Source organism: Triticum aestivum, chromosome 1D (assembly GCF_018294505.1).
Source record: "Triticum aestivum cultivar Chinese Spring chromosome 1D, IWGSC CS RefSeq v2.1, whole genome shotgun sequence".
Taxonomy (NCBI): Eukaryota; Viridiplantae; Streptophyta; class Magnoliopsida; order Poales; family Poaceae; genus Triticum; species Triticum aestivum.
In genome coordinates this window covers 393,623,151-393,634,550 of record NC_057796.1, presented here as the reverse complement: position 1 = coordinate 393,634,550, position 11,400 = coordinate 393,623,151, and the positions used below count along the sequence as shown (strand labels likewise).

Here is an 11,400-nt window from a genome sequence, read left to right as displayed (position 1 = left end):
CATCGCAGCCCCAAACTTTAAGAAACGACAACTTTGGTTTCTTGCCAAACCACAGTTCATAAGGTGTCATCTCAACGGATTTTGATGGTGCCCTATTTAACGTGAATGCAGCTGTCTCTAGAGCATAACCCCAAAACGATAGCGGTAAATCAGTAAGAGACGTCATAGATCACACCATATCTAGTAAAGTACGATTACGACGTTCGGACACACCATTACGCTGTGGTGTTCCGGGTGGCGTGAGTTGCGAAACTATTCCGCATTGTTTCAAATGTAGACCAAACTCGTAACTCAAATATTCTCCTCCACGATCAGATCGTAGAAACTTTATTTTCTTGTTACGATGATTTTCAACTTCACTCTGAAATTCTTTGAACTTTTCAAATGTTTCAGACTTATGTTTCATTAAGTAGATATGCCCATATCTGCTTAAATCATCTGTGAAGGTGAGAAAATAACGGTACCCGCCGCGAGCCTCAACATTCATTGGACCACATACATCAGTATGTATGATCTCCAACAAATCAGTTGCTCGCTCCATAGTTCCGGAGAACGGCGTTTTTGTCATCTTGCCTATGAGGCACGATTCGCAAGTACCAAGTGATTCATAATCAAGTGTTTCCAAAAGTCCATCAATATGGAGTTTCTTCATGCGCTTTACACCAATATGACCCAAACGGCAGTGCCACAAATAAGTTGCACTATCATTATCAACTCTGCATCTTTTGGCTTCAACATTATGAATATGTGTATCACTACTTTCGAGATTCAACAAAAATAGACCACTCTTCAAGGGTGCATGACCATAAAAGATATTACTCATATAAATAGAACAACCATTATTCTCAGATTTAAAGGAATAACCGTCTCGCATCAAACAAGATCCAGATATAATGTTCATGCTCAACGCTGGCACCAAATAACAATTATTCAGGTCTAAAACTAATCCCGAAGGTAGATGTAGAGGTAGCGTGCCGACGGCGATCACATCGACTTTGGAATCATTTCCCACGCGCATCGTCACCTCGTCCTTAGCCAGTCTTCGCTTAATCCGTAGTCCCTGTTTCGAGTTGCAAATATTAGCAACAGAACCAGTATCAAATACCCAGGTGCTACTGCGAGCTCTGGTAAGGTACACATCAATAACATGTATATCACATATTCCTTTGTTCACCTTGCCATCCTTCTTATCCGCCAAATACTTGGGGCAGTTCCGCTTCCAGTGACCAGTCTGCTTGTAGTAGAAGCACTCAGTCTCAGGCTTAGGTCCAGACTTGGGTTTCTTCTCTTGAGCAGCAACTTGTTTGCTGTTCTTCTTGAAGTTCCCCTTCTTCTTCCCTTTACCCTTTTTCTTGAAACTGGTGGTCTTATTGACCATCAACACTTGATGCTCCTTCTTGATTTCTACCTCCGCAGCCTTTAGCATTGCGAAGAGCTCGGGAATTGTCTTATCCATCCCTTGCATATTATAGTTCATCACGAAGCTCTTGTAGCTTGGTGGCAGTGATTGAAGAATTCTGTCAATGACACTATCATCCGGAAGATTAACTCCCAGTTGAATCAAGTGATTGTTATACCCAGATATTTTGAGTATATGTTCACTGACAGAACTATTCTCCATCTTGCAGCTGTAGAACTTATTGGAGACTTCATATCTCTCAATCCGGGCATTTGCTTGAAATATTAACTTCAACTCCTGGAACGTCTCATATGCTCCATGACGTTCAAAACGTCGTTGAAGCCCCGGTTCTAAGCCGTAAAGCATGGCACACTGAACTATCGAGTAGTCATCAGCTTTGCTCTGCCAGACGTTCTTAACGTCGTCAGTTGCATCTGCAGTAGGCCTGGCACCCAGCGGTGCTTCCAAGACGTAATTCTTCTGTGCGGCAATGAGGATAATCCTCAAGTTATGGACCCAGTCGGTGTAATTTCTACCATCATCTTTCAACTTTGCTTTCTCAAGGAACGCATTAAAATTTAACGGAACAACAGCACGGGCCATCTATCTACAAACAACATATATAAGCAAAATACTATCAGGTACTAAGTTCATGATAAATTTAAGTTCAATTAATCATATTACTTAAGAACTTCCACTTAGATAGATATCCCTCTGATCATCTAAGTGATCACGTGATCCAAATCAACTAAACCATGTCCGATCATCACATGAGATGGAGTAGTTTTCAATGGTGAACATCACTATGTTGATCATATCTACTATATGATTCACGATCGACCTTTCGGTCTCAGTGTTCCGAGGCCATATCTGCATATGCTAGGCTCGTCAAGTTTAACCCGAGTATTCTGCGTGTGCAAAACTGGCTAGCACCCGTTGTAGATGAACGTAAAGCTTATCACACCCGATCATCACGCGGTGTCTCGGCACGACGAACTTTGGCAACGGTGCATACTCAGGGAGAACACTTTTATCTTGAAATTTAGTGAGAGATCATCTTATAATGCTACCGTCAATCAAAGCAGAATAAGATGCATAAAGGATAAACATCACATGCAATCAATATAAGTGATATGATATGGCCATCATCATCTTGTGCTTTTGATCTCCATCTTCGAAGCATCGTCATGATGACCATCGTCACCGGCGCGACACCTTGATCTCCATCGTAGCATCGTTGTCGTCTCGCCAACTATTGCTTCTACGACTATCGCTACTGCTTAGTGATAAAGTAAAGCATTACAGGGCGATTGCATTGCATACAATAAGCGACAACCATATGGCTCCTGCCAGTTGCCGATAACTTGGTTACAAAACATGATCATCTCATACAATAAAATATAGCATCATGTCTTGACCATATCACATCACAACATGCCCTGCAAAAACAAGTTAGACGTCCTCTACTTTGTTGTTGTAAGTTTTACGTGCCTGCTACGGGCTGAGCAAGAACCGCTCTTACCTACGCATCAAAACCACAACGATAGTTCGTCAAGTTGGTGCTGTTTTAACCTTCTCAAGGACCGGGCGTAGCCACACTCGGTTCAACTAAAGTTGGAGAAACTGACACCCACCAGCCACCTGTGTGCAAAACACATCGGTAAAACCAGTCTCGCGTAAGCGTACGCGTAATGTCGGTCCGGGCCGCTTCATCCAACAATACCGCCGAACCAAAGTATGACATGCTGGTAAGCAGTATGACTTGTATAGCCCACAACTGACTTGTGTTCTACTCGTGCATATAACATCTATGCATAAAACCAGACTCGGATGCCACTGTTGGGGAACGTAGTAATTTCAAAAAAATTCCTACGCACACACAGGATCATGGTGATGCATAGCAACGAGAGGGGAGAGTGTTGTCCACGTACCCTCATAGACTGAAAGCGGAAGCGTTAGCACAATGCGGTTGATGTAGTCGTACGTCTTCATGATCCGACCGATCCAAGTACCGAACGTACGGCACCTCCGAGTTCAGCACACGTTCATCTCGATGATGTCCCGCGAACTACGATCCAGCAGAGCTTCACGGGAGAGTTCCGTCAGCACGACGGCATGGTGACGGTGATGATGATGCTACCGACGCAGGGCTTCGCCTAAGCACCGCTACGATATGATCGAGGTGAAATATGGTGGAGGGGGCAGCGCACACGGCTAAGAGATCAAGAGATCAATTGTTGTGTCTAGAGGTGCCCCCTGCCCCCGTATATAAAGGACCAGGGGGAGGAGGCGGCCGGCCAGGGGAGGGCGCGCTAGGGAGGAGTCCTACTCCCACCGGGAGTAGGACTCCCTCTTTTCCGAGTTGGAGTAGGAGGGGGAAAGGAATGGAAGGAGGGAGGGGGAAGGAAAGGGGGCGCCGCCCCCTTCCTTGTCCAATTCGGACTAGAGGGGGAGGGGGCGCGCGGCCCGCCCTAGCCGCCCCTCCTCTTCTCCACTAAGGCCCATCTTGGCCCATTAAACTCCCCGGGGGGGGTTCCAGTAACCCTCCGGTACTCCGGTATATGTCCGAAACTCCCCGAAACCATTCCGGTGTCCGAACATAGTCGTCCAATATATCGATCTTTACGTCTCGACCATTTCGAGACTCCTCGTCATGTCCGTGATCACATCCGGGACTCCGAACAACCTTCGGTACATCAAAACACAAAAACTCATAATACAATCGTCACCGAAACTTTAAGCGTGCGGATCCTACGGGTTCGAGAACAATGTAGACATGACCGAGACACGTCTCCGGTCAATAACCAATAGTGGAACCTGGATGCTCATATTGGCTCCTACATATTCTACGAAGATCTTTATCGGTCAAACCGCATAACAACATACGTTGTTCCCTTTGTCATCGGTATGTTACTTGCCCGAGATACGATCGTCGGTATCTCAATACCTAGTTCAATCTCGTTACCGGCAAGTCTCTTTTCTCGTTCCGTAATACATCATCTCGCAACTAACTCATTAGTTACAATGCTTGCAAGGCTTGTAGTGATGTGCACTACCGAGTGGGTCCAGAGATACCTCTCCGACAATCGGAGTGACAAATCCTAATCTCGAAATACGCCAACCCAACAAGTACCTTCGGAGACACCTGTAGAGCACCTTTATAATCACCCAGTTACATTGTGACGTTTGGTAGCACACAAAGTGTTCCTCCGGTAAACGGGAGTTGCATAATCTCATAGTCATAGGAACATGTATAAGTCATGAAGAAAGCAATAGCAACAGACTAAACGATCAAGTGCTAAGCTAACGGAATGGGTCAAGTCAATCACATCATTCTCCTAATGATGTGATCCCGTTAATCAAATGACAACTCATGTTTATGGCCAGGAAACGTAACCATCTTTGATTAACGAGCTAGTCAAGTAGAGGTATACTAGTGACACTCTGTTTGTCTATGTATTCACACATGTATCATGTTTCCGGTTAATACAATTATAGCATGAATAATAAACATTTATCGTGATATAAGAAAATAAATAATAACTTTATTATTGCCTCTAGGGCATATTTCCTTCACCCGCCCCCCTCCTATCGGTGCTAAAACTAACCAATCTGGGGTAGGGGGTCCTGAGCTGGTGATCTTGGTACGACGGTAACATGAAGTAAAGGGGGCACTGTATTTATCCAGGTTCGAGCCCTCTCGAAGAGGTAAAACCCTACGTCCATCTTGTATTGTATTGATTGTGGATGGGGTACAAAGTACATGATGATCTACCCTGAGATCATATGAATGTGTTCTAATCTAAAAACCTTGCCTCTACAGACTAAACCCCTCGGCTTATATAGGCACCGGGGTTATCTAAGGTTACAAGTATATCGGGTATAACTACGGATAATATGTCAATCATTTGAATATGCCTCGACGTGTACGCCAAATTTTCGGAGGATTCCATCTTGAGTACGCCGAGGGCCATGGTCTGCATGGCCCATTCTTTAGTTGTTGGTGGGTCCTCGGCGAGGCCCATGAATGGCGAGCTGAGTGGTGTGCACCCCTAATCCAGGACATTGTCAGTAGCCCTGAACTAGTCTTCAAGCCGAGGGCTTTGGCTCCTCCCTTGGGACAACTTCATCTTTCTGGTCTTCGGCTTCGTAGGTGAGTTCCAGCTTTCCACATCGGCTTTTAAATCTGAGGATATATTCGGATCCGAGGTCTTTTTATGCTTCACCATATTCTCCTTCAATTAGGACCACGCATAAGTTTGCGTTATCGTTACTCTAGGCAACGAGCGGCATCTTATAACAAGGTCATTTTCGACACAACTTACTTTAACCGGGTTCGAAGACTCCCTTAGCTTAGCCATGAAGGCCTGTCATGTGGGCGTAGTGGATTGAGCGCTGACATCTTTCAGCCGGAAACTGAACCACCACCGCTTACCATAGAATTGAATCGTCTCATCAATAGTCATTACTGGGTATATCGTGGCCCAAGGCCATTTCTATTTGCACGTTTTATCAATAAATGGATCGTGCCCGGGTTTTCAGGGATATCATTAACAAAATCCCTCAACTCTTGCGTGCATATATTGCACGATGTATTGGGAACTGGCGATTTTCACTGCCCGCCGTGGTGACCCTTGGTCTTTTACTTACCTACTAGTAGACTTGCACGCGCAATGCACGTATCATAATCTATAATAGAAACATCTATTTTAAATCTTATTTCTCTTTAGTGAGTCATTGATATTGAGCCATGTGCATATGTGTCATGCCTAAGGATCCGGATTTCTTGAGTAAATAGCATAAAACTACTACTTTACAGGCTATGGTTCCAAAAAACTACCGGTTTTTAATTTTTCTCAGATAACTACCAAACGAGGGGTCGGCTGTTTCAAAAAACTCTAATTGTCCAGTGCTTTATTATTGATCGTGATTATGACAGTTAGGGCCCGCATGTAAGAAAACTGATTGTTTGACCGTTTGTTTGACCGTTAAATGACATCTAGGGCCCATATGTCAGTGTCCCTGCAAACTTAAAAAAGCAATCAGGTCCTCCAAACAAATTGAAAAAAGCCATCGGGTCCCTCCCGTCGCGGCGGAGCTCCCTTCCAGCGCCGCCGCAGCCGTCGTGCGTCCTCTCCCTCTCGTGAGCTCCCCGCCGTGTGTCCTCTCCCTCTCCCTCTTTCCAGGGCACGGCGGCCATGGAGTCCGAAGGTGGCGGGCGGAGTCCCAGCCCCTGGGCGCGGCGGCCGGAGTCCTAGCCCCTGGCCATGGCGCGTGGTTGGCGGCGGCCCGTGCTCCTGGGTGCCGGCTGCTCCTCGCACGGCGCTCCTTCCCTGGCTTGGCGTGTGGCGTGGCCGGCCTCCGCGCAGAGACGGTCGCCATGGCCGCGCGGAAGGGGGCAGCGTGGGCAGCAGCGAGGGCCGGTAGCCATGGCCGCGTTGGCGCAGGCGGGGCTGCGGGGAGGGAGGAGAAGAAGGAAGGAGAAGAGCAGGAGGAAGAGACACTGACGTGTGGGGCCCACACGTCAGGTAACGGTCAAACTAAATGGTCAAACTGACGGTGAGTTTAGGTGCGGGTCCGACCTGTCATAATCATGATCAATAGTTAAGCACTCGACGATTGGGGTTTTTTGAAACAGCCGACCCCTCGTTTGGTAGTTATCTGAGAAAAATTAAAAACCGGTAGTTTTTTGGAACCATAGCCTGTAAAGTAGTAGTTTTATGCTATTTACTCGGATTTCTTATATCATCATTATTCGATTCTCAATCTACTAAAATAACAACTAATTTTGTTCTAAATATGCCCTATGAAACTAAAGTCAAGTAATACGGCTTAGTTTTTAAATAGTGCTACTTCATAAAATAATAAGTATTATGATATGATGCAAAATATATATTTTCAAAAGTGTCGAAATATCTCCCATAAGTATTCCATGAAATTTAACATCAAGAGGCCACAAAATGACCTACATGATTTATCCTCAACAAAAAGTTCTATAAACTATGAAAACAATCATGACAGAATCCTGTAAAAAGATTGCACCCACACGTCAACTTCCAATAGAAAAATTAGATAACTACTCCCTCCGTTCCATAATGTAAGATCTTAACAGAGGGAGTAATACAAACAGAACAAAACTACTTTACGCACGACAGTTTGCAGCCGATTCTTGTACGACAACTAATCCTAGGGTACTGATCCATGCATCAGACATAAGAGAGCTACTATGCAGACGACTTTATTGCACGATGTTTGGACGATGCTACATATCCAACCATCCAACCATAAACTAAAACTGCAGCACACCACCGGATTGACTGTTGTGCAAGGATCGGCCACAGAACTGTCGGTTGTAAAGTAGATTCGCAGACATAATGAAAGGCCGAGCTGACTCATCGTGTATAAATCGTGCATTCGGTGTCGTGTGTGTAGCATCACTGTAAACAGAATGATGAAAAAGGCCAGTGATAATAAAAAGAAAAGGAATCGATGAAAAAAAATTTGGACACGCCCCTCGCTGCCTCCTCTCAGTTCTCCACACCCACACACTTCACATACCTTATCCCTTCCAATGTCTCCCCGCCGCTCTCAGGAAAAAAGCCGCCGCTACCGTCCTCGGTGCTCCCGGCGGTTACGGCGAAGGAGTCCCTGGGCATGCTGCTCCTGCGCCAACGCCTCCGCCATCCGCACCGTCGTGGGCAACGCCAAATACAACGCCGATGCCGCATATACGCGCGCGCGCCGGTCGCCGCCTCGGCCTCGGTACGCCCGACCGCGGAGGAGGGGGAGGAGCAGGAGCAGTGGCGCAGGAGCCGGCAGCGTAGACGGAGGGAGAGGAGTAGCGCGAGGGGCGCGGACGGAGGGGTCGCCGGGGACGCTTGGCGCGCCACCACACAACGGTCCCGGGCCGCCGCGGGGAGGCAGAGAGGCGACACGGGAGGTTTGTGCTGGCTGCCCTGCTTCTCCTTGTTACTGGTGGATCTTCTGATGTGCAGATGGCTAGTTTGCGCCCATCAGTGCTAAAACTTTGAACTCTTGTTCTTCGTCGGAAATCCGACTGAATTCCCATCTCGTTCTGAATTGAGTTCTGATTGCCGGGTTACAGAGGTGAGAGGATAGCCGAACAGCGGGCTCGCAGTCGCAGGGTCACTATGCGAGAGCACATATCCTCGCATGGCAGGTTACATGTAGCCCTATAAAATCAAATTCAGCCCCATGTTACCTGATTTCCTGTGAATGGATTTTACTGCTTTTCAGTTTTGGACACTGTGTAACTTGTTGTATTTCTGGAGCAGTGCTGCGAGAGGAGGCTATGAAGTACGTCCAATACTTAACCTACAGCCATCTAATATGCAAATTTAATAATAGAAGAAGATGACCTCATTTATATACTGGAAAATGAAAAACAAAAAATGTATAAGAAGACCCAATTCCTCTTTTATGTGCACCTTGTGTGCGTAGACACTGGACTACAATTGTAGCAACAAAGAGTATATCAATTTATCGGGTAATAGAAATAGTGCTACTTCTTTGGATGCAGTCACAAAGACAAGACTTTTTGTGATTAGAGAGGGTACTTTCTTACTTGCTGATCACTGAATGTGTGAGTGATCATTATTATGTTGGATTGGTAGATGTTGTTTGATGCCATAAAAAGGCTTTGTACCTGAATCAACTATAGAGTGCCCAAAGAAAGAAGAAATAAACACTTTTGATAATTTAGCACCATTAAAAAATCGATGAACTAACCTTTTTTTTAAGACTCTTCTGGGATATGTAGGTCAACGAATGTACTGAGTTGGGGGTTCTCAAACAGTTTGACATTTGGGTGAGTGTCATTTGTCTTGAAATTCGTTGCATCTGGTACGCATCATTTCTGTGCAACCAATTGGACTCATCATCTTCATAAATATTCTCTTTTTCGTCGAGGATGTCTCTGTTGAAATGCATGGAATTTGATACTGCACCACCTGCACATGTTATGTTCTGCAGTTGTGTGACTGCCAATTGTCCGGTAGCTGGCATGTGTGACACAATGTTACTGCCATTGAGGACGGCAGCAATATGCTTATTTTGCTTGCGGGTTTGACGTTGTCGCTTTAATATTTCCTCTCTATTTTGTGCATACCACTCCATTTCCATCCGATTATTAATCTCATTACGGTCTGAATATATGAAGAATAGATCATTATATAGTAATACAACTGGGCCATATATCATGAAGTTGATCATTGTTACCTTGTGACATAGCCAACTGTGTGTGTACTCTGTTATTTAGGCCATTGATCTTGGCAGCGGCAATTTTTTTTCTGTTTCTAGGCCTCACGCCGTCTCTTATTAATCTCATCCCTATTTTGTGCATATTGCTCTCTATCCATCTGCCTTTTTATTTCTTTAGGGTCTGCAAATCATGACACAATTCAGCAGTTGAGAGTGGTAGGGGCCATACGAAGTCCTTCAACCCTGTGAATGTAAGAGTGTTATCATACAACTATCTTTGAAGGAATAGTATTACCGGAATACAGACATAGTAGAGTTTTGTTTATCAACTCCCACCAACTGTTTACCTTCAGAGCTTTCTTGTGGTACCTCTGGTTACCCAAATGAATTCAATTTGCATTAATATACTTAGTATAATGCTACAAGATGTAGTTATTTGTAATACTATTCATCTAGGTCTGTTACCCAAATGAATTCAATTTGCATTAATTTACTTGCGTAATGCTACAGAATATAATAGTTTGTAATACTATTCATCTAGGTCTGCTACCCAAATTAATTCAGTTTGCATTAATATACTTGGCATAATGTAACAGCATGTAGTAGTTTGTAATACTATTCATCTAGGTCTCAGAGTGTGGCTTTTTTTATGTTCATATTACTTTAACTGAGCAATGGGTGAACCATATGCAGCTTGGTGAGGCTTTTAGGTGAGGTCAGTACCATGTGCATTTGCCAAGGCTTCATGGTACGATTTCAGGTTTAGGTCAAGTACGTACAATAGGGATCATGTTAGCATATGCTCATGCCATAAGAGTCATTCTTGTTTTTGATGAATTATAGAATGCCAACATGTTTTTTATCATTATAATACGCAGAAAAGCAAGAGGATCAATCAAATGGATCACACTGGCAACATGTTGGCAAATAAGCGTGCACCTGCGGAGCAGTTCATCGGCGCTGTGACGTCGTCGTATACGCAGTGCGGCGATGGCACGGGACAGTCTGGGTGGCGGCGGCATGTAAAAGCCTCGCGAAGTTCAGACAGTCTGGGCGGCACCTTTGTTGGCGAAGAGCTCGGACGTGAATGACGCAGGGCAGGTCAGCTCGTCGAACCCGTCGTCAGGCCCCTCGCCGTCTGCGCAGGGCAGCGATGGCACAGGTCAACCTGGACGCTTGGATGGCAACAAAGTTCAGACAGTCTGGGCGGTACCTGTATTGACGAAGAGCTCGTTGTTGCGGCCGTCCTCTGGTGCCTTGCCGTCTGCGCAGGGCAGCGATGGCGCAGGTAAACCTGGACATCTGGACGACAACGGAGTTCAGCTAGTCTGGGCGCGACACCTGTGTCGGCGAAGAGCTCGTCGTCGCCGTCGTGGTCGGGTGCCTCGCCGGATGCCCAGGGCAGCGATGCCGCGGGTTAACCTGTACGCCTGGATGGCAACGCGGAACGACGGCGGCGGCGGGGAAAAATAAAGTGGTTGCCGCTAATTTAGCAACTTTCTTTCTGTATTGTTGAACAATGCATGCGGAACGGACGTGTGGTTTCCCTTTTGCGATTGTTTTTTTTTCTCTCCATATAAATTGGACGTGGGTTTGATTGTTTCCCTTGTGCGCGGGCGTGGGTTGTTTCTCTTGTGGGAGCGTGGGCCTGGCAGAGTTTTCGTCCGCCATGTTCTCTTGTTTAATAGTAGTGTAGATAAAAGGGAAATGACGAACCTAATTTACTCCACGCTCTCATTCCTTGCTCTAGCGCCAAGAACTCTCGCAAGTTAAAGCACTCT

The 11,400-nt window shown here is 45.7% G+C and overlaps 1 long non-coding RNA gene across 1 annotated transcript; it reads left to right on the top strand.

Annotated features, from left to right (window-relative positions):
- Positions 1–7,953: 7,953 nt before the first annotated feature.
- On the top strand, positions 7,954–8,928 carry LOC123170780 (uncharacterized). The gene is made up of 2 exons (XR_006485260.1): positions 7,954–8,339; positions 8,505–8,928. It is a non-coding gene; the product is annotated as an uncharacterized lncRNA (long non-coding RNA).
- The last annotated feature ends 2,472 nt before the right edge of the window (positions 8,929–11,400 follow it).